Source organism: Schistocerca gregaria, chromosome 4 (assembly GCF_023897955.1).
Source record: "Schistocerca gregaria isolate iqSchGreg1 chromosome 4, iqSchGreg1.2, whole genome shotgun sequence".
NCBI lineage: Eukaryota > Metazoa > Arthropoda > Insecta > Orthoptera > Acrididae > Schistocerca > Schistocerca gregaria.
In genome coordinates this window covers 13095792-13120000 of record NC_064923.1, presented here as the reverse complement: position 1 = coordinate 13120000, position 24209 = coordinate 13095792, and the positions used below count along the sequence as shown (strand labels likewise).

The 24209-nt window shown below is 46.0% G+C and overlaps 16 non-coding genes across 16 annotated transcripts; all 16 read right to left on the bottom strand.

The window, feature by feature from the left end:
* Positions 1-1166: 1166 nt before the first annotated feature.
* On the bottom strand, positions 1167-1238 carry Trnat-agu (transfer RNA threonine (anticodon AGU)). The gene has a single exon. It is a non-coding gene; the product is annotated as a tRNA-Thr (tRNA).
* A 1453-nt stretch (positions 1239-2691) lies between these two features.
* Positions 2692-2763, bottom strand: Trnat-agu (transfer RNA threonine (anticodon AGU)). The gene has a single exon. It is a non-coding gene; the product is annotated as a tRNA-Thr (tRNA).
* Positions 2764-4203: 1440 nt separating this feature from the next.
* Trnat-agu (transfer RNA threonine (anticodon AGU)) lies at positions 4204-4275 on the bottom strand. Its single transcript has one exon. It is a non-coding gene; the product is annotated as a tRNA-Thr (tRNA).
* Positions 4276-5723: 1448 nt separating this feature from the next.
* On the bottom strand, positions 5724-5795 carry Trnat-agu (transfer RNA threonine (anticodon AGU)). Its single transcript has one exon. It is a non-coding gene; the product is annotated as a tRNA-Thr (tRNA).
* A 1450-nt stretch (positions 5796-7245) lies between these two features.
* Positions 7246-7317, bottom strand: Trnat-agu (transfer RNA threonine (anticodon AGU)). The gene has a single exon. It is a non-coding gene; the product is annotated as a tRNA-Thr (tRNA).
* A 1447-nt stretch (positions 7318-8764) lies between these two features.
* Trnat-agu (transfer RNA threonine (anticodon AGU)) lies at positions 8765-8836 on the bottom strand. The gene has a single exon. It is a non-coding gene; the product is annotated as a tRNA-Thr (tRNA).
* A 1438-nt stretch (positions 8837-10274) lies between these two features.
* On the bottom strand, positions 10275-10346 carry Trnat-agu (transfer RNA threonine (anticodon AGU)). The gene has a single exon. It is a non-coding gene; the product is annotated as a tRNA-Thr (tRNA).
* A 1453-nt stretch (positions 10347-11799) lies between these two features.
* Trnat-agu (transfer RNA threonine (anticodon AGU)) lies at positions 11800-11871 on the bottom strand. The gene has a single exon. It is a non-coding gene; the product is annotated as a tRNA-Thr (tRNA).
* A 1453-nt stretch (positions 11872-13324) lies between these two features.
* On the bottom strand, positions 13325-13396 carry Trnat-agu (transfer RNA threonine (anticodon AGU)). The gene has a single exon. It is a non-coding gene; the product is annotated as a tRNA-Thr (tRNA).
* Positions 13397-14867: 1471 nt separating this feature from the next.
* Positions 14868-14939, bottom strand: Trnat-agu (transfer RNA threonine (anticodon AGU)). Its single transcript has one exon. It is a non-coding gene; the product is annotated as a tRNA-Thr (tRNA).
* A 1459-nt stretch (positions 14940-16398) lies between these two features.
* Positions 16399-16470, bottom strand: Trnat-agu (transfer RNA threonine (anticodon AGU)). The gene has a single exon. It is a non-coding gene; the product is annotated as a tRNA-Thr (tRNA).
* A 1448-nt stretch (positions 16471-17918) lies between these two features.
* Positions 17919-17990, bottom strand: Trnat-agu (transfer RNA threonine (anticodon AGU)). Its single transcript has one exon. It is a non-coding gene; the product is annotated as a tRNA-Thr (tRNA).
* A 1447-nt stretch (positions 17991-19437) lies between these two features.
* Positions 19438-19509, bottom strand: Trnat-agu (transfer RNA threonine (anticodon AGU)). The gene has a single exon. It is a non-coding gene; the product is annotated as a tRNA-Thr (tRNA).
* Positions 19510-20968: 1459 nt separating this feature from the next.
* Trnat-agu (transfer RNA threonine (anticodon AGU)) lies at positions 20969-21040 on the bottom strand. Its single transcript has one exon. It is a non-coding gene; the product is annotated as a tRNA-Thr (tRNA).
* A 1435-nt stretch (positions 21041-22475) lies between these two features.
* On the bottom strand, positions 22476-22547 carry Trnat-agu (transfer RNA threonine (anticodon AGU)). Its single transcript has one exon. It is a non-coding gene; the product is annotated as a tRNA-Thr (tRNA).
* A 1437-nt stretch (positions 22548-23984) lies between these two features.
* Trnat-agu (transfer RNA threonine (anticodon AGU)) lies at positions 23985-24056 on the bottom strand. Its single transcript has one exon. It is a non-coding gene; the product is annotated as a tRNA-Thr (tRNA).
* Between the last annotated feature and the right edge of the window lie 153 nt (positions 24057-24209).

Sequence of the window (24209 nt, the reverse complement as noted above, 5' to 3'; positions counted from 1 at the left end):
AAGTTACATCTGCAGAGGAACAAAATTCCGTTCCTCCCCACGTGGGGCTCGAGCCCACGACCCTGGGATTAAGAGCCTTATGTTCTACCGACTGAGCTAGCCGCGCTGCCTCGGTGAGTATATGCCAGTTAGCACGTCACACAGTACTCGTTTGGGTTGATTGGTCCCATACAGAACCTCCCCATGTTGCCTAATGTTTTCCTAACGTCACACTCGTCATGTAGTTCACTTTTATTTCATAATCATTTCTGAGAGGTAACAGAATTGCATGACAACCTGCAGAGCTAGTTTCGTCAAAATTAACACACATACTTGATGTGACTCATAAGCCGAACGAGTTACTTTCCGACGTTATTTTAGATGTGCAAGTGCCAGTCAAAAACCCGCGGCGACGGCAATATGCAAACCAATTCGCTAGTTAACACCGGTCTTGTTGTGCGTGTTTTAAGCTGAAGAGCATCTCCAAGCAGAAAATGGTCAACAGCAACATTCACACGGTTTCGTACTGCTCAAGTGCTACACTAAAACGGTATGTTTCTTTTTCAGATCTGGAAAAACACGACCGAGAGAGGAATCAAACACGCAATCTTCGGATACGAAGTCCGACGCCTTATCCATTAGGCCACACGGTCACTGACAAACAATTGGAACTTATATACGACTCATCTCAAAACGCTCACACCACTGAGGAGGTGTGTTTTCGATCTACACAGACGCTGCCCCTTGCTCTTTCCCACCCATTTGATACATTCAACCTGCTACGAGACCTACCAAATATAGACTGGGAAACTAAACCACACACTTTGTGCATTCGGAAATGTAAGGCAGGGCGTCCCTCGCCGCATTTGCTACGATGTCCATTTGCTACTTCTGCAGAAGTGGCGGCGGCGGCGGCGACGACGACGACGACGACGACGACGACGACGACGACGACGACGACAACCGCGGAAGGCTCTGAGATATGTGAGAAATACATCTATAAAATATATTTCAGACTGTCCCATCCCACCTTATGCTGTACCGCTTTGGCTAATGCTTTATCTGCGCCATTCGCCTTAATCACATCTGAGAGTAATTCTTAATAAAACGCCTCTCGCTAATTGTTAGTCATCCCAGATACTGTTTGCTATAAGGCCACGACGCGCAACTGATATCCAAAATTCGTCTGCCTCCTGTGAGGATCGAACTCACGACCCCTGGTTTACTAGACCAGTGCTCTGCCACTGAGCTAAAGAGGCGCGGCCTAGCGGTACTTTTGCGTACTTCATCCTTACGGTCGTCTGGATCATCAGACTTCAGCTGACAACACTTCATATTACCGTCTCATATTTGCAGCTATGGCGACCCATTACTGCTTGGCTACACATCTGACACGTAAAGGAAGTGCTCTCCAAATAACACCACTTGCATTTCAGAACATGTCTTTCACACATGTCTACAAAATCACCTTCACCTTCAAATACAGTTTCGTAGCGACTGACGGAGACGTAGGCAAAGTTTAAAGTTGCAATTTCCATTACATCACGTTAATGAGAAAAACGGTAAGTTACATCTGCAGAGGAACAAAATTCCGTTCCTCCCCACGTGGGGCTCGAACCCACGACCCTGGGATTAAGAGCCTTATGTTCTACCGACTGAGCTAGCCGCGCTGCATCGGTGAGTATATGCCGGTTAGCACATCACACAGTACTCGTTTGGGTTGATTGGTCCCATACAGAACCTCCCCATGTTGCCTAATGTTTTCCTAACGTCACACTCGTCACGTAGTTCACTTTTATTTCATAATCATTTCTGAGAGGTAACAGAATTGCATGACAACCTGCAGAGCTAGTTTCGTCAAAATTAACACACATACTTGATGTGACTCATAAGCCGAACGAGTTACTTTCCGACGTTATTTTAGATGTGCAAGTGCCAGTCAAAAACCCGCGGCGACGGCAATATGCAAACCAATTCGCTAGTTAACACCGGTCTTGTTGTGCGTGTTTTAAGCTGAAGAGCATCTCCAAGCAGAAAATGGTCAACAGCAACATTCACACGGTTTCGTACTGCTCAAGTGCTACACTAAAACGGTATGTTTCTTTTTCAGATCTGGAAAAACACGACCGAGAGAGGAATCAAACACGCAATCTTCGGATACGAAGTCCGACGCCTTATCCATTAGGCCACACGGTCACTGACAAACAAGTGGAACTTATATACGACTCATCTCAAAACGCTCACACCACTGAGGAGTTGTGTTTTCGTTCTACACAGACGCTGCCCCTTGCTCTTTCCCACCCATTTGATACATTCAACCTGCTACGAGACCTACCAAATATAGACTGGGAAACTAAACCACACACTTTGTGCATTCGGAAATGTAAGGCAGGGCGTCCCTCGCCGCATTTGCTACGATGCCCATTTGCTACTTCTGCAGAAGTGGCGGCGGCGGCGACGACGACGACGACGACGACGACGACGACAACCGCGGAAGGCTCTGAGATATGTGAGAAATACATCTATAAAATATATTTCAGACTGTCCCATCCCACCTTATGCTGTACCGCTTTGGCAAATGCTTTATCTGCGCCATTCGCCTTAATCACATCTGAGAGTAATTGTTAATAAAACGCCTCTCGCTAATTGTTAGTCATCCCAGATACTGTTTGCTATAAGGCCACGACACGCAACTGATATCCAAAATTCGTCTGCCTCCTGTGAGGATCGAACTCACGACCCCTGGTTTACTAGACCAGTGCTAAGCCACTGAGCTAAAGAGGCGCGGCCTAGCGGTACTTTTGCGTACTTCATCCTTACGGTCGTCTGGATCATCAGACTTCAGCTGACAACACTTCATATTACCGTCTCATATTTGCAGCTATGGCGACCCATTACTGCTTGGCTACACATCTGACACGTAAAGGAAGTGCTCTCCAAATAACACCACTTGCATTTCAGAACATGTCTTTCACACATGTCTACAAAATCACCTTCACCTTCAAATACAGTTTCGTAGCGACTGACGGAGACGTAGGCAAAGTTTAAAGTTGCTATTTCCATTACATCACGTTAATGAGAAAAACGGTAAGTTACATCTGCAGAGGAACAAAATTTCGTTCCTCCCCACGTGGGGCTCGAACCCACGACCCTGGGATTAAGAGCCTTATGTTCTACCGACTGAGCTAGCCGCGCTGCCTCGGTGAGTATATGCCGGTTAGCACGTCACACAGTACTCGTTTGGGTTGAGTGGTCCCATACAGAACCTCCCCATGTTGCCTAATGTTTTCCTAACGTCACACTCGTCACGTAGTTCACTTTTATTTCATAATCATTTCTGAGAGGTAACAGAATTGCATGACAACCTGCAGAGCTAGTTTCGTCAAAATTAACACACATACTTGATGTGACTCATAAGCCGAACGAGTTACTTTCCGACGTTATTTTAGATGTGCAAGTGCCAGTCAAAAACACGCGGCGACGGCAATATGCAAACCAATTCGCTAGTTAACACCGGTCTTGTTGTGCGTGTTTTAAGCTGAAGAGCATCTCCAAGCAGAAAATGGTCAACAGCAACATTCACACGGTTTCGTACTGCTCAAGTGCTACACTAAAACGGTATGTTTCTTTTCAGATCTGGAAAAACGCGACCGAGAGAGGAATCAAACACGCAATCTTCGGATACGAAGTCCGACGCCTTATCCATTAGGCCACACGGTCACTGACAAACAAGTGGAACTTATATACGACTCATCTCAAAACGCTCACACCACTGAGGAGTTGTGTTTTCGTTCTACACAGACGCTGCCCCTTGCTCTTTCCCACCCATTTGATACATTCAACCTGCTACGAGACCTACCAAATATAGACTGGGAAACTAAACCACACACTTTGTGCATTCGGAAATGTAAGGCAGGGCGTCCCTCGCCGCATTTGCTACGATGTCCATTTGCTACTTCTGCAGAAGTGGCGGCGGCGACGACGACGACGACGACGACGACCACGGAAGGCTCTGAGATATGTGAGAAATACATCTATAAAATATATTTCAGACTGTCCCATCCCACCTTATGCTGTACCGCTTTGGCAAATGCTTTATCTGCGCCATTCGCCTTAATCACATCTGAGAGTAATTCTTAATAAAACGCCTCTCGCTAATTGTTAGTCATCCCAGATACTGTTTGCTATAAGGCCACGACGCGCAACTGATATCCAAAATTCGTCTGCCTCCTGTGAGGATCGAACTCACGACCGCTGGTTTACTAGACCAGTGCTCTGCCACTGAGCTAAAGAGGCGCGGCCTAGCGGTACTTTTGCGTACTTCATCCTTACGGTCGTCTGGATCATCAGACTTCAGCTGACAACACTTCATATTACCGTCTAATATTTGCAGCTATGGCGACCCATTACTGCTTGGCTACACATCTGACACGTAAAGGAAGTGCTCTCCAAATAACACCACTTGCATTTCAGAACATGTCTTTCACACATGTCTACAAAATCACCTTCACCTTCAAATACAGTTTCGTAGCGACTGACGGAGACGTAGGCAAAGTTTAAAGTTGCTATTTCCATTACATCACGTTAATGAGAAAAACGGTAAGTTACATCTGCAGAGGAACAAAATTCCGTTCCTCCCCACGTGGGGCTCGAACCCACGACACTGGGATTAAGAGCCTTATGTTCTAGCGACTGAGCTAGCCGCGCTGCCTCGGTGAGTATATGCCAGTTAGCACGTCACACAGTACTCGTTTGGGTTGATTGGTCCCATACAGAACCTCCCCATGTTGCCTAATGTTTTCCTAACGTCACACTCGTCACGTAGTTCACTTTTATTTCATAATCATTTCTGAGAGGTAACAGAATTGCATGACAACCTGCAGAGCTAGTTTCGTCAAAATTAACACACATACTTGATGTGACTCATAAGCCGAACGAGTTACTTTCCGACGTTATTTTAGATGTGCAAGTACCAGTCAAAAACCCGCGGCGACGGCAATATGCAAACCAATTCGCTAGTTAACACCGGTCTTGTTGTGCGTGTTTTAAGCTGAAGAGCATCTCCAAGCAGAAAATGGTCAACAGCAACATTCACACGGTTTCGTACTGCTCAAGTGCTACACTAAAACGGTATGTTTCTTTTTCAGATCTGGAAAGACACGACCGAGAGAGGAATCAAACACGCAATCTTCGGATACGAAGTCCGACGCCTTATCCATTAGGCCACACGGTCACTGACAAACAAGTGGAACTTATATACGACTCATCTCAAAACGCTCACACCACTGAGGAGTTGTGTTTCCGTTCTACACAGACGCTGCCCCCTGCTCTTTCCCACCCATTTGATACATTCAACCTGCTACGAGACCTACCAAATATAGACCCGGGAAACTAAACCACACACTTTGTGCATTCGGAAATGTAAGGCAGGGCGTCCCTCGCCGCATTTGCTACGATGTCCATTTGCTACTTCTGCAGAAGTGGCGGCGGCGACGACGACGACGACGACGACGACGACAACCGCGGAAGGCTCTGAGATATGTGAAAAATACATCTATAAAATATATTTCAGACTGTCCCATCCCACCTTATGCTGTACCGCTTTGGCAAATGCTTTATCTGCGCCATTCGCCTTAATCACATCTGAGAGTAATTGTTAATAAAACGCCTCTCGCTAATTGTTAGTCATCCCAGATACTGTTTGCTATAAGGCCACGACGCGCAACTGATATCCAAAATTCGTCTGCCTCCTGTGAGGATCGAACTCACGACCCCTGGTTTACTAGACCAGTGCTCTGCCACTGAGCTAAAGAGGCGCGGCCTAGCGGTACTTTTGCGTACTTCATCCTTACGGTCGTCTGGATCATCAGACTTCAGCTGACAACACTTCATATTACCGTCTCATATTTGCAGCTATGGCGACCCATTACTGCTTGGCTACACATCTGACACGTAAAGGAAGTGCTCTCCAAATAACACCACTTGCATTTCAGAACATGTCTTTCACACATGTCTACAAAATCACCTTCACCTTCAAATACAGTTTCGTAGCGACTGATGGAGACATAGGCAAAGTTTAAACTTGCTATTTCCATTACATCACGTTAATGAGAAAAACGGTAAGTTACATCTGCAGAGGAACAAAATTCCGTTTCTCCCCACGTGGGGCTCGAACCCACGACCCTGGGATTAAGAGCCTTATGTTCTACCGACTGAGCTAGCCGCGCTGCCTCGGTGAGTATATGCCGGTTAGCACGTCACACAGTACTCGTTTGGGTTGATTGGTCCCATACAGAACCTCCCCATGTTGCCTAATGTTTTCCTAACGTCACACTCGTCACGTAGTTCACTTTTATTTCATAATCATTTCTGAGAGGTAACAGAATTGCATGACAACCTGCAGAGCTAGTTTCGTCAAAATTAACACACATACTTGATGTGACTCATAAGCCGAACGAGTTACTTTCCGACGTTATTTTAGATGTGCAAGTGCCAGTCAAAAACACGCGGCGACGGCAATATGCAAACCAATTCGCTAGTTAACACCGGTCTTGTTGTGCGTGTTTTAATCTGAAGAACATCTCCAAGCAGAAAATGGTCAACAGCAACATTCACACGGTTTCGTACTGCTCAAGTTCTACACTAAAACGGTATGTTTCTTTTTCAGATCTGGAAAAACACGACCGAGACAGGAATCAAACACGCAATCTTCGGATACGAAGTCCGACGCCTTATCCATTAGGCCACACGGTCACTGACAAACAAGTGGAACTTATATACGACTCATCTCAAAACGCTCACACCACTGAGGAGTTGTGTTTTCGTTCTACACAGACGCTGCCCCTTGCTCTTTCCCACCCATTTGATACATTCAACCTGCTACGAGACCTACCAAATATAGACTGGGAGACTAAACCACACACTTTGTGCATTCGGAAATGTAAGGCAGGGCGTCCCTCGCCGCATTTGCTACGATGTCCATTTGCTACTTCTGCAGAAGTGGCGGCGGCGACGACGACGACGACGACGACGACGACGACAACCGCGGAAGGCTCTGAGATATGTGAAAAATACATCTATAAAATATATTTCAGACTGTCCCATCCCACCTTATGCTGTACCGCTTTGGCAAATGCTTTATCTGCGCCATTCGCCTTAATCACATCTGAGAGTAATTCTTAATAAAACGCCTCTCGCTAATTGTTAGTCATCCCAGATACTGTTTGCTATAAGGCCACGACGCGCAACTGATATCCAAAATTCGTCTGCCTCCTGTGAGGATCGAACTCACGACCCCTGGTTTACTAGACCAGTGCTCTGCCACTGAGCTAAAGAGGCGCGGCCTAGCGGTACTTTTGCGTACTTCATCCTTACGGTCGTCTGGATCATCAGACTTCAGCTGACAACACTTCATATTACCGTCTCATATTTGCAGCTATGGCGACCCATTACTGCTTGGCTACACATCTGACACGTAAAGGAAGTGCTCTCCAAATAACACCACTTGCATTTCAGAACATGTCTTTCACACATGTCTACAAAATCACCTTCACCTTCAAATACAGTTTCGTAGCGACTGACGGAGACGTAGGCAAAGTTTAAAGTTGCTATTTCCATTACATCACGTTAATGAGAAAAACGGTAAGTTACATCTGCAGAGGAACAAAATTCCGTTCCTCCCCACGTGGGGCTCGAACCCACGACCCTGGGATTAAGAGCCTTATGTTCTACCGACTGAGCTAGCCGCGCTGCCTCGGTGAGTATATGCCGGTTAGCACGTCACACAGTACTCGTTTGGGTTGATTGGTCCCATACAGAACCTCCCCATGTTGCCTAATGTTTTCCTAACGTCACACTCGTCACGTAGTTCACTTTTATTTCATAATCATTTCTGAGAGGTAACAGAATTGCATGACAACCTGCAGAGCTAGTTTCGTCAAAATTAACACACATACTTGATGTGACTCATAAGCCGAACGAGTTACTTTCCGACGTTATTTTAGATGTGCAAGTGCCAGTCAAAAACACGCGGCGACGGCAATATGCAAACCAATTCGCTAGTTAACACCGGTCTTGTTGTGCGTGTTTTAATCTGAAGAACATCTCCAAGCAGAAAATGGTCAACAGCAACATTCACACGGTTTCGTACTGCTCAAGTTCTACACTAAAACGGTATGTTTCTTTTTCAGATCTGGAAAAACACGACCGAGACAGGAATCAAACACGCAATCTTCGGATACGAAGTCCGACGCCTTATCCATTAGGCCACACGGTCACTGACAAACAAGTGGAACTTATATACGACTCATCTCAAAACGCTCACACCACTGAGGAGTTGTGTTTTCGTTCTACACAGACGCTGCCCCTTGCTCTTTCCCACCCATTTGATACATTCAACCTGCTACGAGACCTACCAAATATAGACTGGGAGACTAAACCACACACTTTGTGCATTCGGAAATGTAAGGCAGGGCGTCCCTCGCCGCATTTGCTACGATGTCCATTTGCTACTTCTGCAGAAGTGGCGGCGGCGACGACGACGACGACGACGACGACGACAACCGCGGAAGGCTCTGAGATATGTGAAAAATACATCTATAAAATATATTTCAGACTGTCCCATCCCACCTTATGCTGTACCGCTTTGGCAAATGCTTTATCTGCGCCATTCGCCTTAATCACATCTGAGAGTAATTCTTAATAAAACGCCTCTCGCTAATTGTTAGTCATCCCAGATACTGTTTGCTATAAGGCCACGACGCGCAACTGATATCCAAAATTCGTCTGCCTCCTGTGAGGATCGAACTCACGACCCCTGGTTTACTAGACCAGTGCTCTGCCACTGAGCTAAAGAGGCGCGGCCTAGCGGTACTTTTGCGTACTTCATCCTTACGGTCGTCTGGATCATCAGACTTCAGCTGACAACACTTCATATTACCGTCTCATATTTGCAGCTATGGCGACCCATTACTGCTTGGCTACACATCTGACACGTAAAGGAAGTGCTCTCCAAATAACACCACTTGCATTTCAGAACATGTCTTTCACACATGTCTACAAAATCACCTTCACCTTCAAATACAGTTTCGTAGCGACTGACGGAGACGTAGGCAAAGTTTAAAGTTGCTATTTCCATTACATCACGTTAATGAGAAAAACGGTAAGTTACATCTGCAGAGGAACAAAATTCCGTTCCTCCCCACGTGGGGCTCGAACCCACGACCCTGGGATTAAGAGCCTTATGTTCTACCGACTGAGCTAGCCGCGCTGCCTCGGTGGGTATATGCCGGTTAGCACGTCACACAGTACTCGTTTGGGTTGATTGGTCCCATACAGAACCTCCCCATGTTGCCTAATGTTTTCCTAACGTCACACTCGTCACGTAGTTCACTTTTATTTCATAATCATTTCTGATAGGTAACAGAATTGCATGACAACCTGCAGAGCTAGTTTCGTCAAAATTAACACACATACTTGATGTGACTCATAAGCCGAACGAGTTACTTTCCGACGTTATTTTAGATGTGCAAGTGCCAGTCAAAAACCCGCGGCGACGGCAATATGCAAACCAATTCGCTAGTTAACACCGGTCTTGTTGTGCGTGTTTTAAGCTGAAGAGCATCTCCAAGCAGAAAATGGTCAACAGCAACGTTCACACGGTTTCGTACTGCTCAAGTGCTACACTAAAACGGTATGTTTCTTTTTCAGATCTGGAAAAACACGACCGAGAGAGGAATCAAACACGCAATCTTCGGATACGAAGTCCGACGCCTTATCCATTAGGCCACACGGTCACTGACAAACAAGTGGAACTTATATACGACTCATCTCAAAACGCTCACACCACTGAGGGGTTGTGTTTTCCGTCTACACAGACGCTGCCCCTAGCTCTTTCCCACCCATTTGATACATTCAACCTGCTACGAGACCTACCAAATATAGACTGGGAAACTAAACCACACACTTTGTGCATTCGGAAATGTAAGGCAGGGCGTCCCTCGCCGCATTTGCTACGATGTCCATTTGCTACTTCTGCAGAAGTGACGACGACGACGACGACGACGACGACAACCACGGAAGGCTCTGAGATATGTGAGAAATACATCTATAAAATATATTTCAGACTGTCCCATCCCACCTTATGCTGTACCGCTTTGGCAAATGCTTTATCTGCGCCATTCGCCTTAATCACATCTGAGAGTAATTCTTAATAAAACGCCTCTCGCTAATTGTTAGTCATCCCAGATACTGTTTGCTATAAGGCCACGACGCGCAACTGATATCCAAAATTCGTCTGCCTCCTGTGAGGATCGAACTCACGACCCCTGGTTTACTAGACCAGTGCTCTGCCACTGAGCTAAAGAAGCGCGGCCTAGCGGTACTTTTGCGTACTTCATCCTTACGGTCGTCTGGATCATCAGACTTCTGCTGACAACACTTCATATTACCGTCTAATATTTGCAGCTATGGCGACCAATTACTGCTTGCCTACACATCTGACACGTAAACGAAGTGCTCTCCAAATAACACCACTTGCATTTCAGAACATGTCTTTCACACATGTCTACAAAATCACCTTCACCTTCAAATACAGTTTCGTAGCGACTGACGGAGACGTAGGCAAAGTTTAAAGTTGCTATTTCCATTACATCACGTTAATCAGAAAAACGGTAAGTTACATCTGCAGAGGAACAAAATTCAGTTCCTCCCCACGTGGGGCTCGAACCCACGACCCTGGGATTAAGAGCCTTATGTTCTACCGACTGAGCTAGCCGCGCTGCCTCGGTGAGTATATGCCGGTTAGCACGTCACACAGTACTCGTTTGGGTTGATTGGTCCCATACAGAACCTCCCCATGTTGCCTAATGTTTTCCTAACGTCACACTCGTCACGTAGTTCACTTTTATTTCATAATCATTTCTGAGAGGTAACAGAATTGCATGACAACCTGCAGAGCTAGTTTCGTCAAAATTAACACACATACTTGATGTGACTCATAAGCCGAACGAGTTACTTTCCGACGTTATTTTAGATGTGCAAGTGCCAGTCAAAAACACGCGGCGACGGCAATATGCAAACCAATTCGCTAGTTAACACCGGTCTTGTTGTGCGTGTTTTAAGCTGAAGAGCATCTCCAAGCAGAAAATGGTCAACAGCAACATTCACACGGTTTCGTACTGCTCAAGTGCTACACTAAAACGGTATGTTTCTTTTTCAGATCTGGAAAAACACGACCGAGAGAGGAATCAAACACGCAATCTTCGGATACGAAGTCCGACGCCTTATCCATTAGGCCACACGGTCACTGACAAACAAGTGTAACTTATATACGACTCATCTCAAAACGCTCACACCAATGAGGAGTTGTGTTTTCGTTCTACACAGACGCTGCCCCTTGCTCTTTCCCACCCATTTGATACATTCAACCTGCTACGAGACCTACCAAATATAGACTGGGAAACTAAACCACACACTTTGTGCATTCGGAAATGTAAGGCAGGGCGTCCCTCGCCGCATTTGCTACGATGTCCATTTGCTACTTCTGCAGAAGTGGCGGCGGCGGCGACGACGACGACGACGACGACGACGACGACAACCGCGGAAGGCTCTGAGATATGTGAGAAATACATCTATAAAATGTATTTCAGACTGTCCCATCCCACCTTATGCTGTACCGCTTTGGCAAATGCTTTATCTGCGCCATTCGCCTTAATCACATCTGAGAGTAATTCTTAATAAAACGCCTCTCGCTAATTGTTAGTCATCCCAGATACTGTTTGCTATAAGGCCACGACGCGCAACTGATATCCAAAATTCGTCTGCCTCCTGTGAGGATCGAACTCACGACCCCTGGTTTACTAGACCAGTGCTCTGCCACTGAGCTAAAGAGGCGCGGCCTAGCGGTACTTTTGCGTACTTCATCCTTACGGTCGTCTGGATCATCAGACTTCAGCTGACAACACTTCATATTACCGTCTAATATTTGCAGCTATGGCGACCCATTACTGCTTGCCTACACATCTCACACGTAAACGAAGTGCTCTCCAAATAACACCACTTGCATTTCAGAACATGTCTTTCACACATGTCTACAAAATCACCTTCACCTTCAAATACAGTTTCGTAGCGACTAACGGAGACGTAGGCAAAGTTTAAAGTTGCTATTTCCATTACATCACGTTAATCAGAAAAACGGTAAGTTACATCTGCAGAGGAACAAAATTCCGTTCCTCCCCACGTGGGGCTCGAACCCACGACCCTGGGATTAAGAGCCTTATGTTCTACCGACTGAGCTAGCCGCGCTGCCTCGGTGAGTATATGCCGGTTAGCACGTCACACAGTACTCGTTTGGGTTGATTGGTCCCATACAGAACCTCCCCATGTTGCCTAATGCTTTCCTAACGTCACACTCGTCACGTAGTTCACTTTTATTTCATAATCATTTCTGAGAGGTAACAGAATTGCATGACAACCTGCAGAGCTAGTTTCGTCAAAATTAACACACATACTTGATGTGACTCATAAGCCGAACGAGTTACTTTCCGACGTTATTTTAGATGTGCAAGTGCCAGTCAAAAACACGCGGCGACGGCAATATGCAAACCAATTCGCTAGTTAACACCGGTCTTGTTGTGCGTGTTTTAAGCTGAAGAGCATCTCCAAGCAGAAAATGGTCAACAGCAACATTCACACGGTTTCGTACTGCTCAAGTGCTACACTAAAACGGTATGTTTCTTTTTCAGATCTGGAAAAACACGACCGAGAGAGGAATCAAACACGCAATCTTCGGATACGAAGTCCGACGCCTTATCCATTAGGCCACACGGTCACTGACAAACAAGTGTAACTTATATACGACTCATCTCAAAACGCTCACACCAATGAGGAGTTGTGTTTTCGTTCTACACAGACGCTGCCCCTTGCTCTTTCCCACCCATTTGATACATTCAACCTGCTACGAGACCTACCAAATATAGACTGGGAAACTAAACCACACACTTTGTGCATTCGGAAATGTAAGGCAGGGCGTCCCTCGCCGCATTTGCTACGATGTCCATTTGCTACTTCTGCAGAAGTGGCGGCGGCGACGACGACGACGACGACGACGACGACGACGACAACCACGGAAGGCTCTGAGATATGTGAGAAATATATCTATAAAATATATTTCAGACTGTGCCATCCCACCTTATGCTGTACCGCTTTGGCAAATGCTTTATCTGCGCCATTCGCCTTAATCACATCTGAGAGTAATTCTTAATAAAACGCCTCTCGCTAATTGTTAGTCATCCCAGATACTGTTTGCTATAAGGCCACGACGCGCAACTGATATCCAAAATTCGTCTGACTCCTGTGAGGATCGAACTCACGACCCCTGGTTTACTAGACCAGTGCTCTGCCACTGAGCTAAAGAGGCGCGGCCTAGCGGTACTTTTGCGTACTTCATCCTTACGGTCGTCTGGATCATCAGACTTCAGCTGACAACACTTCATATTACCGTCTAATATTTGCAGCTATGGCGACCCATTACTGCTTGCCTACACATCTGACACGTAAACGAAGTGCTCTCCAAATAACACCACTTGCATTTCAGAACATGTCTTTCACACATGTCTACAAAATCACCTTCACCTTCAAATACAGTTTCGTAGCGACTGACGGAGACGTAGGCAAAGTTTAAAGTTGCTATTTCCATTACATCACTTTAATCAGAAAAACGGTAAGTTACATCTGCAGAGGAACAAAATTCCGTTCCTCCCCACGTGGGGCTCGAACCCACGACTCTGGGATTAAGAGCCTTATGTTCTACCGACTGAGCTAGCCGCGCTGCCTCGGTGAGTATATGCCGGTTAGCACGTCACACAGTACTCGTTTGGGTTGATTGGTCCCATACAGAACCTCCCCATGTTGCCTAATGTTTTCCTAACGTCACACTCGTCACGTAGTTCACTTTTATTTCATAATCATTTCTGAGAGGTAACAGAATTGCATGACAACCTGCAGAGCTAGTTTCGTCAAAATTAACACACATACTTGATGTGACTCATAAGCCGAACGAGTTACTTTCCGACGTTATTTTAGATGTGCAAGTGCCAGTCAAAAACACGCGGCGACGGCAATATGCAAACCAATTCGCTAGTTAACACCGGTCTTGTTGTGCGTGTTTTAAGCTGAAGAGCATCTCCAAGCAGAAAATGGTCAACAGCAACATTCACACGGTTTCGTACTGCTCAAGTGCTACACTAAAACGGTATGTTTCTTTTTCAGATCTGGAAAAACACGACCGAGAGAGGAATCAAACACGCAATCTTCGGATACGAAGTCCGACGCCTTATCCATTAGGCCACACGGTCACTGACAAACAAGTGTAACTTATATACGACTCATCTCAAAACGCTCACACCAATGAGGAGTTGTGTTTTCGTTCTACACAGACGCTGCCCCTTGCTCTTTCCCACCCATTTGATACATTCAACCTGCTACGAGACCTACCAAATATAGACTGGGAAACTAAACCACACACTTTGTGCATTCGGAAATGTAAGGCAGGGCGTCCCTCGCCGCATTTGCTACGATGTCCATTTGCTACTTCTGCAGAAGTGGCGGCGGCGACGACGGCGACGACGACGACGACGACGACGACGACGACGACGACGACGACGACCACGGAAGGCTCTGAGATATGTGAGAAATACATCTATAAAATATATTTCAGACTGTGCCATCCCACCTAATGCTGTACCGCTTTGGCAAAAGCTTTATCTGCGCCATTCGCCTTAATCACATCTGAGAGTAATTCTTAATAAAACGCCTCTCGCTAATTGTTAGTCATCCCAGATACTGTTTGCTATAAGGCCACGACGCGCAACTGATATCCAAAATTCGTCTGCCTCCTGTTAGGATCGAACTCACGACCCCTGGTTTACTAGACCAGTGCTCTGCCACTGAGCTAAAGAGGCGCGGCCTAGCGGTACTTTTGCGTACTTCATCCTTACGGTTGTCTGGATCATCAGACTTCAGCTGACAACACTTCATATTACCGTCTAATATTTGCAGCTATGGCGACCCATTACTGCTTTCCTACACATCTGACACGTAAAGGAAGTGCTCTCCAAATAACACCACTTGCATTTCAGAATATGTCTTTCACACATGTCTACAAAATCACCTTCACCTTCAAATACAGTTTCGTAGCGACGGACGGAGACGTAGGCAAAGTTTAAAGTTGCTATTTCCATTACATCACGTTAATCAGAAGAACAGTAAGTTACATCTGCAGAGGAACAAAATTCCGTTTCTCCCCACGTGGGGCTCGAACACACGACCCTGGGATTAAGAGCCTTATGTTCTACCGACTGAGCTAGCCGCGCTGCCTCGGTGAGTATATGCCGGTTAGCACGTCACACAGTACTCGTTTGGTTTGATTGGTCTCATACAGAACCTTCCCATGTTGCCTAATGTTTTCCTAACGTCACACTCGTCACGTAGTTCACTTTTATTTCATAATCATTTCTGATAGGTAACAGAATTGCATGACAACCTGCAGAGCTAGTTTCGTCAAAATTAACACACATACTTGATGTGACTCATAAGCCGAACGAGTTACTTTCCGACGTTATTTTAGATGTGCAAGTGCCAGTCAAAAACCCGCGGCGACGGCAATATGCAAACCAATTCGCTAGTTAACACCGGTCTTGTTGTGCGTGTTTTAAGCTGAAGAGCATCTCCAAGCAGAAAATGGTCAACAGCAACATTCACACGGTTTCGTACTGCTCAAGTGCTACACTAAAACGGTATGTTTCTTTTTCAGATCTGGAAAAACACGACCGAGAGAGGAATCAAACACGCAATCTTCGGATACGAAGTCCGACGCCTTATCCATTAGGCCACACGGTCACTGACAAACAAGTGGAACTTATATACGACTCATCTCAAAACGCTCACACCACTGAGGGGTTGTGTTTTCCGTCTACACAGACGCTGCCCCTAGCTCTTTCCCACCCATTTGATACATTCAACCTGCTACGAGACCTACCAAATATAGACTGGGAAACTAAACCACACACTTTGTGCATTCGGAAATGTAAGGCAGGGCGTCCCTCGCCGCATTTGCTACGATGTCCATTTGCTACTTCTGCAGAAATGGCGGCGGCGACGACGACGACGACGACGACGACGACGACGACGACGACAACCACGGAAGGCTCTGAGATATGTGAGAAATACATCTATAAAATATATTTCAGACTGTCCCATCCCACCTTATGCTGTACCGCTTTGGCAAATGCTTTATCTGCGCCATTCGCCTTAATCACATCTGAGAGTAATTCTTAATAAAACGCCTCTCGCTAATTGTTAGTCATCCCAGATACTGTTTGCTATAAGGCCACGACGCGCAACTGATATCCAAAATTCGTCTGCCTCCTGTGAGGATCGAACTCACGACCCCTGGTTTACTAGACCAGTGCTCTGCCACTGAGCTAAAGAGGCGCGGCCTAGCGGTACTTTTGCGTACTTCATCCTTACGGTCGTCTGGATCATCAGACTTCAGCTGACAACACTTCATATTACCGTCTAATATTTGCAGCTATGGCGACCCATTACTGCTTGCCTACACATCTCACACGTAAACGAAGTGCTCTCCAAATAACACCACTTGCATTTCAGAACATGTCTTTCACACATGTCTACAAAATCACCTTCACCTTCAAATACAGTTTCGTAGCGACTGACGGAGACGTAGGCAAAGTTTAAAGTTGCTATTTCCATTACATCACGTTAATCAGAAAAACGGTAAGTTACATCTGCAGAGGAACAAAATTCCGTTTCTCCCCACGTGGGGCTCGAACCCACGACCCTGGGATTAAGAGCCTTATGTTCTACCGACTGAGCTAGCCGCGCTGCCTCGGTGAGTATATGCCGATTAGCACGTCACACAGTACTCGTTTGGGTTGATTTGGTCCCATACAGAACCTCCCCATGTTGCCTAATGTTTTCCTAACGTCACACTCGTCACGTAGTTCACTTTTATTTCATAATCATTTCTGAGAGGTAACAGAATTGCATGACAACCTGCAGAGCTAGTTTCGTCAAAATTAACACACATACTTGATGTGACTCATAAGCCGAACGAGTTACTTTCCGACGTTATTTTAGATGTGCAAGTGCCAGTCAAAAACACGCGGCGACGGCAATATGCAAACCAATTCGCTAGTTAACACCGGTCTTGTTGTGCGTGTTTTAAGCTGAAGAGCATCTCCAAGCAGAAAATGGTCAACAGCAACATTCACACGGTTTCGTACTGCTCAAGTGCTACACTAAAACGGTATGTTTCTTTTTCAGATCTGGAAAAACACGACCGAGAGAGGAATCAAACACGCAATCTTCGGATACGAAGTCCGACGCCTTATCCATTAGGCCACACGGTCACTGACAAACAAGTGTAACTTATATACGACTCATCTCAAAACGCTCACACCAATGAGGAGTTGTGTTTTCGTTCTACACAGACGCTGCCCCTTGCTCTTTCCCACCCATTTGATACATTCAACCTGCTACGAGACCTACCAAATATAGACTGGGAAACTAAACCACACACTTTGTGCATTCGGAAATGTAAGGCAGGGCGTCCCTCGCCGCATTTGCTACGATGTCCATTTGCTACTTCTGCAGAAGTGGCGGCGGCGACGACGACGACGACGACGACGACGACAACCACGGAAGGCTCTGAGATATGTGAGAAATATATCTATAAAATATATTTCAGACTGTCCCATCCCACCTTATGCTGTACCGCTTTGGCAAATGCTTTATCTGCGCCATTCGCCTTAATCACATCTGAGAGTAATTCTTAATAAAACGCCTCTCGCTAATTGTTAGTCATCCCAGATACTGTTTGCTATAAGGCCACGACGCGCAACTGATATCCAAAATTCGTCTGACTCCTGTGAGGATCGAACTCACGACCCCTGGTTTACTAGACCAGTGCTCTGCCACTGAGCTAAAGAGGCGCGGCCTAGCGGTACTTTTGCGTACTTCATCCTTACGGTCGTCTGGATCATCAGACTTCAGCTGACAACACTTCATATTACCGTCTAATATTTGCAGCTATGGCGACCCATTACTGCTTGCCTACACATCTGACACGTAAACGAAGTGCTCTCCAAATAACACCACTTGCATTTCAGAACATGTCTTTCACACATGTCTACAAAATCACCTTCACCTTCAAATACAGTTTCGTAGCGACTGACGGAGACGTAGGCAAAGTTTAAAGTTGCTATTTCCATTACATCACGTTAATCAGAAAAACGGTAAGTTACATCTGCAGAGGAACAAAATTCCGTTCCTCCCCACGTGGGGCTCGAACCCACGACCCTGGGATTAAGAGCCTTATGTTCTACCGACTGAGCTAGCCGCGCTGCCTCGGTGAGTATATGCCGGTTAGCACGTCACACAGTACTCGTTTGGGTTGATTGGTCCCATACAGAACCTCCCCATGTTGCCTAATGTTTTCCTAACGTCACACTCGTCACGTAGTTCACTTTTATTTCATAATCATTTCTGAGAGGTAACAGAATTGCATGACAACCTGCAGAGCTAGTTTCGTCAAAATTAACACACATACTTGATGTGACTCATAAGCCGAACGAGTTACTTTCCGACGTTATTTTAGATGTGCAAGTGCCAGTCAAAAACACGCGGCGACGGCAATATGCAAACCAATTCGCTAGTTAACACCGGTCTTGTTGTGCGTGTTTTAAGCTGAAGAGCATCTCCAAGCAGAAAATGGTCAACAGCAACATTCACACGGTTTCGTACTGCTCAAGTGCTACACTAAAACGGTATGTTTCTTTTTCAGATCTGGAAAAACACGACCGAGAGAGGAATCAAACACGCAATCTTCGGATACGAAGTCCGACGCCTTATCCATTAGGCCACACGGTCACTGACAAACAAGTGTAACTTATATACGACTCATCTCAAAACGCTCACACCAATGAGGAGTTGTGTTTTCGTTCTACACAGACGCTGCCCCTTGCTCTTTCCCACCCATTTGATACATTCAACCTGCTACGAGACCTACCAAATATAGACTGGGAAACTAAACCACACACTTTGTGCATTCGGAAATGTAAGGCAGGGCGTCCCTCGCCGCATTTGCTACGATGTCCATTTGCTACTTCTGCAGAAGTGGCGGCGGCGACGACGACGACGACGACGACGACGACAACCACGGAAGGCTCTGAGATATGTGAGAAATATATCTATAAAATATATTTCAGACTGTCCCATCCCACCTTATGCTGTACCGCTTTGGCAAATGCTTTATCTGCGCCATTCGCCTTAATCACATCTGAGAGTAATTCTTAATAAAACGCCTCTCGCTAATTGTTAGTCATCCCAGATACTGTTTGCTATAAGGCCACGACGCGCAACTGATATCCAAAATTCGTCTGACTCCTGTGAGGATCGAACTCACGACCCCTGGTTTACTAGACCAGTGCTCTGCCACTGAGCTAAAGAGGCGCGGCCTAGCGGTACTTTTGCGTACTTCATCCTTACGGTCGTCTGGATCATCAGACTTCAGCTGACAACACTTCATATTACCGTCTAATATTTGCAGCTATGGCGACCCATTACTGCTTGCCTACACATCTGACACGTAAACGAAGTGCTCTCCAAATAACACCACTTGCATTTCAGAACATGTCTTTCACACATGTCTACAAAATCACCTTCACCTTCAAATACAGTTTCGTAGCGACTGACGGAGACGTAGGCAAAGTTTAAAGTTGCTATTTCCATTACATCACTTTAATCAGAAAAACGGTAAGTTACATCTGCAGAGGAACAAAATTCCGTTCCTCCCCACGTGGGGCTCGAACCCACGACTCTGGGATTAAGAGCCTTATGTTCTACCGACTGAGCTAGCCGCGCTGCCTCGGTGAGTATATGCCGGTTAGCACGTCACACAGTACTCGTTTGGGTTGATTGGTCCCATACAGAACCTCCCCATGTTGCCTAATGTTTTCCTAACGTCACACTCGTCACGTAGTTCACTTTTATTTCATAATCATTTCTGAGAGGTAACAGAATTGCATGACAACCTGCAGAGCTAGTTTCGTCAAAATTAACACACATACTTGATGTGACTCATAAGCCGAACGAGTTACTTTCCGACGTTATTTTAGATGTGCAAGTGCCAGTCAAAAACACGCGGCGACGGCAATATGCAAACCAATTCGCTAGTTAACACCGGTCTTGTTGTGCGTGTTTTAAGCTGAAGAGCATCTCCAAGCAGAAAATGGTCAACAGCAACATTCACACGGTTTCGTACTGCTCAAGTGCTACACTAAAACGGTATGTTTCTTTTTCAGATCTGGAAAAACACGACCGAGAGAGGAATCAAACACGCAATCTTCGGATACGAAGTCCGACGCCTTATCCATTAGGCCACACGGTCACTGACAAACAAGTGTAACTTATATACGACTCATCTCAAAACGCTCACACCAATGAGGAGTTGTGTTTTCGTTCTACACAGACGCTGCCCCTTGCTCTTTCCCTCCCATTTGATACATTCAACCTGCTACGAGACCTACCAAATATAGACTGGGAAACTAAACCACACACTTTGTGCATTCGGAAATGTAAGGCAGGGCGTCCCTCGCCGCATTTGCTACGATGTCCATTTGCTACTTCTGCAGAAGTGGCGGCGGCGGCGGCGACGACGACGACGACGACGACGACGACGACGACGACCACGGAAGGCTCTGAGATATGTGAGAAATACATCTATAAAATATATTTCAGACTGTGCCATCCCACCTTATGCTGTACCGCTTTGGCAAATGCTTTATCTGCGCCATTCGCCTTAATCACATCTGAGAGTAATTCTTAATAAAACGCCTCTCGCTAATTGTTAGTCATCCCAGATACTGTTTGCTATAAGGCCACGACGCGCAACTGATATCCAAAATTCGTCTGCCTCCTGTGAGGATCGAACTCACGACCCCTGGTTTACTAGACCAGTGCTCTGCCACTGAGCTAAAGAGGCGCGGCCTAGCGGTACTTTTGCGTACTTCATCCTTACGGTTGTCTGGATCATCAGACTTCAGCTGACAACACTTCATATTACCGTCTAATATTTGCAGCTATGGCGACCCATTACTGCTTTCCTACACATCTGACACGTAAACGAAGTGCTCTCCAAATAACACCACTTGCATTTCAGAATATGTCTTTCACACATGTCTACAAAATCACCTTCACCTTCAAATACAGTTTCGTAGCGACGGACGGAGACGTAGGCAAAGTTTAAAGTTGCTATTTCCATTACATCACGTTAATCAGAAGAACAGTAAGTTACATCTGCAGAGGAACAAAATTCCGTTTCTCCCCACGTGGGGCTCGAACACACGACCCTGGGATTAAGAGCCTTATGTTCTACCGACTGAGCTAGCCGCGTTGCCTCGGTGAGTATATGCCGGTTAGCACGTCACACAGTACTCGTTTGGTTTGATTGGTCCCATACAGAACCTTCCCATGTTGCCTAATGTTTTCCTAACGTCACACTCGTCACGTAGTTCACTTTTATTTCATAATCATTTCTGAGAGGTAACAGAATTGCATGATAACGTGCAGAGCTAGTTTCGTCAAAATTAACACACATACTTGATGTGACTCATAAGCCGAACGAGTTACTTTCCGACGTTATTTTAGATGTGCAAGTGCCAGTCAAAAACACGCGGCGACGGCAATATGCAAACCAATTCGCTAGTTAACACCGGTCTTGTTGTGCGTGTTTTAAGCTGAAGAGCATCTCCAAGCAGAAAATGGTCAACAGCAACATTCACACGGTTTCGTACTGCTCAAGTGCTACACTAAAACGGTATGTTTCTTTTTCAGATCTGGAAAAACACGACCGAGAGAGGAATCAAACACGCAATCTTCGGATACGAAGTCCGACGCCTTATCCACTAGGCCACACGGTCACTGACAAACAAGTGGAACTTATATACGACTCATCTCAAAACGCTCACACCACTGAGGAGTTGTGTTTTCGTTCTACACAGACGCTGCCCCTTGCTCTTTCCGACCCATTTGATACATTCAACCTGCTACGAGACCTACCAAATATAGACTAGGAAACTAAACCACACACTTTGTGCATTCGGAAATGTAAGGCAGGGCGTCCCTCGCCGCATTTGCTACGATGTCCATTTGCTACTTCTGCAGAAGTGGCGGCGGCGACGACGACGACGACAACCGCGGAAGGCTCTGAGATATGTGAGAAATACATCTATAAAATATATTTCAGACTGTCCCATCCCACCTTATGCTGTACCGCTTTGGCAAATGCTTTATCTGCGCCATTCGCCTTAATCACATCTGAGAGTAATTCTTAATAAAACGCCTCTCGCTAATTGTTAGTCATCCCAGATACTGTTTGCTATAAGGCCACGACGCGCAACTGATATCCAAAATTCGTCTGCCTCCTGTGAGGATCGAACTCACGACCGCTGGTTTACTAGACCAGTGCTCTGCCACTGAGCTAAAGAGGCGCGGCCTAGCGGTACTTTTGCGTACTTCATCCTTACGGTCGTCTGGATCATCAGACTTCAGCTGACAACACTTCATATTACCGTCTAATATTTGCAGCTATGGCGACCCATTACTGCTTGCCTACACATCTCACACGTAAACGAAGTGCTCTCCAAATAACACCACTTGCATTTCAGAACATGTCTTTCACACATGTCTACAAAATCACCTTCACCTTCAAATACAGTTTCGAGCGACTGACGGAGACGTAGGCAAAGTTTAAAGTTGCTATTTCCATTACATCACGTTAATCAGAAGAACGGTAAGTTACATCTGCAGAGGAAAAAAATTCCTTATCTCCCCACGTGGGGCTCGAACACACGACCCTGGGATTAGGAGCCTTATGTTCTACCGACTGAGCTAGCCGCGCTGCCTCGGTGAGTATATGCCGGTTAGCACGTCACACAGTACTCGTTTGGTTTGATTGGTCCCATACAGAACCTTCCCATGTTGCCTAATGTTTTCCTAACGTCACACTCGTCACGTAGTTCACTTTTATTTCATAATCATTTCTGAGAGGTAACAGAATTGCATGACAACCTGCAGAGCTAGTTTCGTCAAAATTAACACACATACTTGATGTGACTCATAAGCCGAACGAGTTACTTTCCGACGTTATTTTAGATGTGCAAGTGCCAGTCAAAAACACGCGGCGACGGCAATATGCAAACCAATTCGCTAGTTAACACCGGTCTTGTTGTGCGTGTTTTAAGCTGAAGAGCATCTCCAAGCAGAAAATGGTCAACAGCAACATTCACACGGTTCCGTACTGCTCAAGTGCTACACTAAAACGGTATGTTTCTTTTTCAGATCTGGAAAAACACGACCGAGAGACGAATCAAACACGCAATCTTCGGATACGAAGTCCGACGCCTTATCCATTAGGCCACACGGTCACTGACAAACAAGTGGAACTTATATACGACTCATCTCAAAACGCTCACACCACTGAGGGGTTGTGTTTTCCGTCTACACAGACGCTGCCCCTAGCTCTTTCCCACCCATTTGATACATTCAACCTGCTACGAGACCTACCAAATATAGACTGGGAAACTAAACCACACACTTTGTGCATTCGGAAATGTAAGGCAGGGCGTCCCTCGCCGCATTTGCTACGATGTCCATTTGCTACTTCTGCAGAAGTGACGACGACGACGACGACGACGACGACAACCACGGAAGGCTCTGAGATATGTGAGAAATACATCTATAAAATATATTTCAGACTGTGCCATCCCACCTTATGCTGTACCGCTTTGGCAAATGCTTTATCTGCGCCATTCGCCTTAATCACATCTGAGAGTAATTCTTAATAAAACGCCTCTCGCTAATTGTTAGTCATCCCAGATACTGTTTGCTATAAGGCCACGACGCGCAACTGATATCCAAAATTCGTCTGACTCCTGTGAGGATCGAACTCACGACCCCTGGTTTACTAGACCAGTGCTCTGCCACTGAGCTAAAGAGGCGCGGCCTAGCGGTACTTTTGCGTACTTCATCCTTACGGTCGTCTGGATCATCAGACTTCAGCTGACAACACTTCATATTACCGTCTAATATTTGCAGCTATGGCGACCCATTACTGCTTGCCTACACATCTGACACGTAAACGAAGTGCTCTC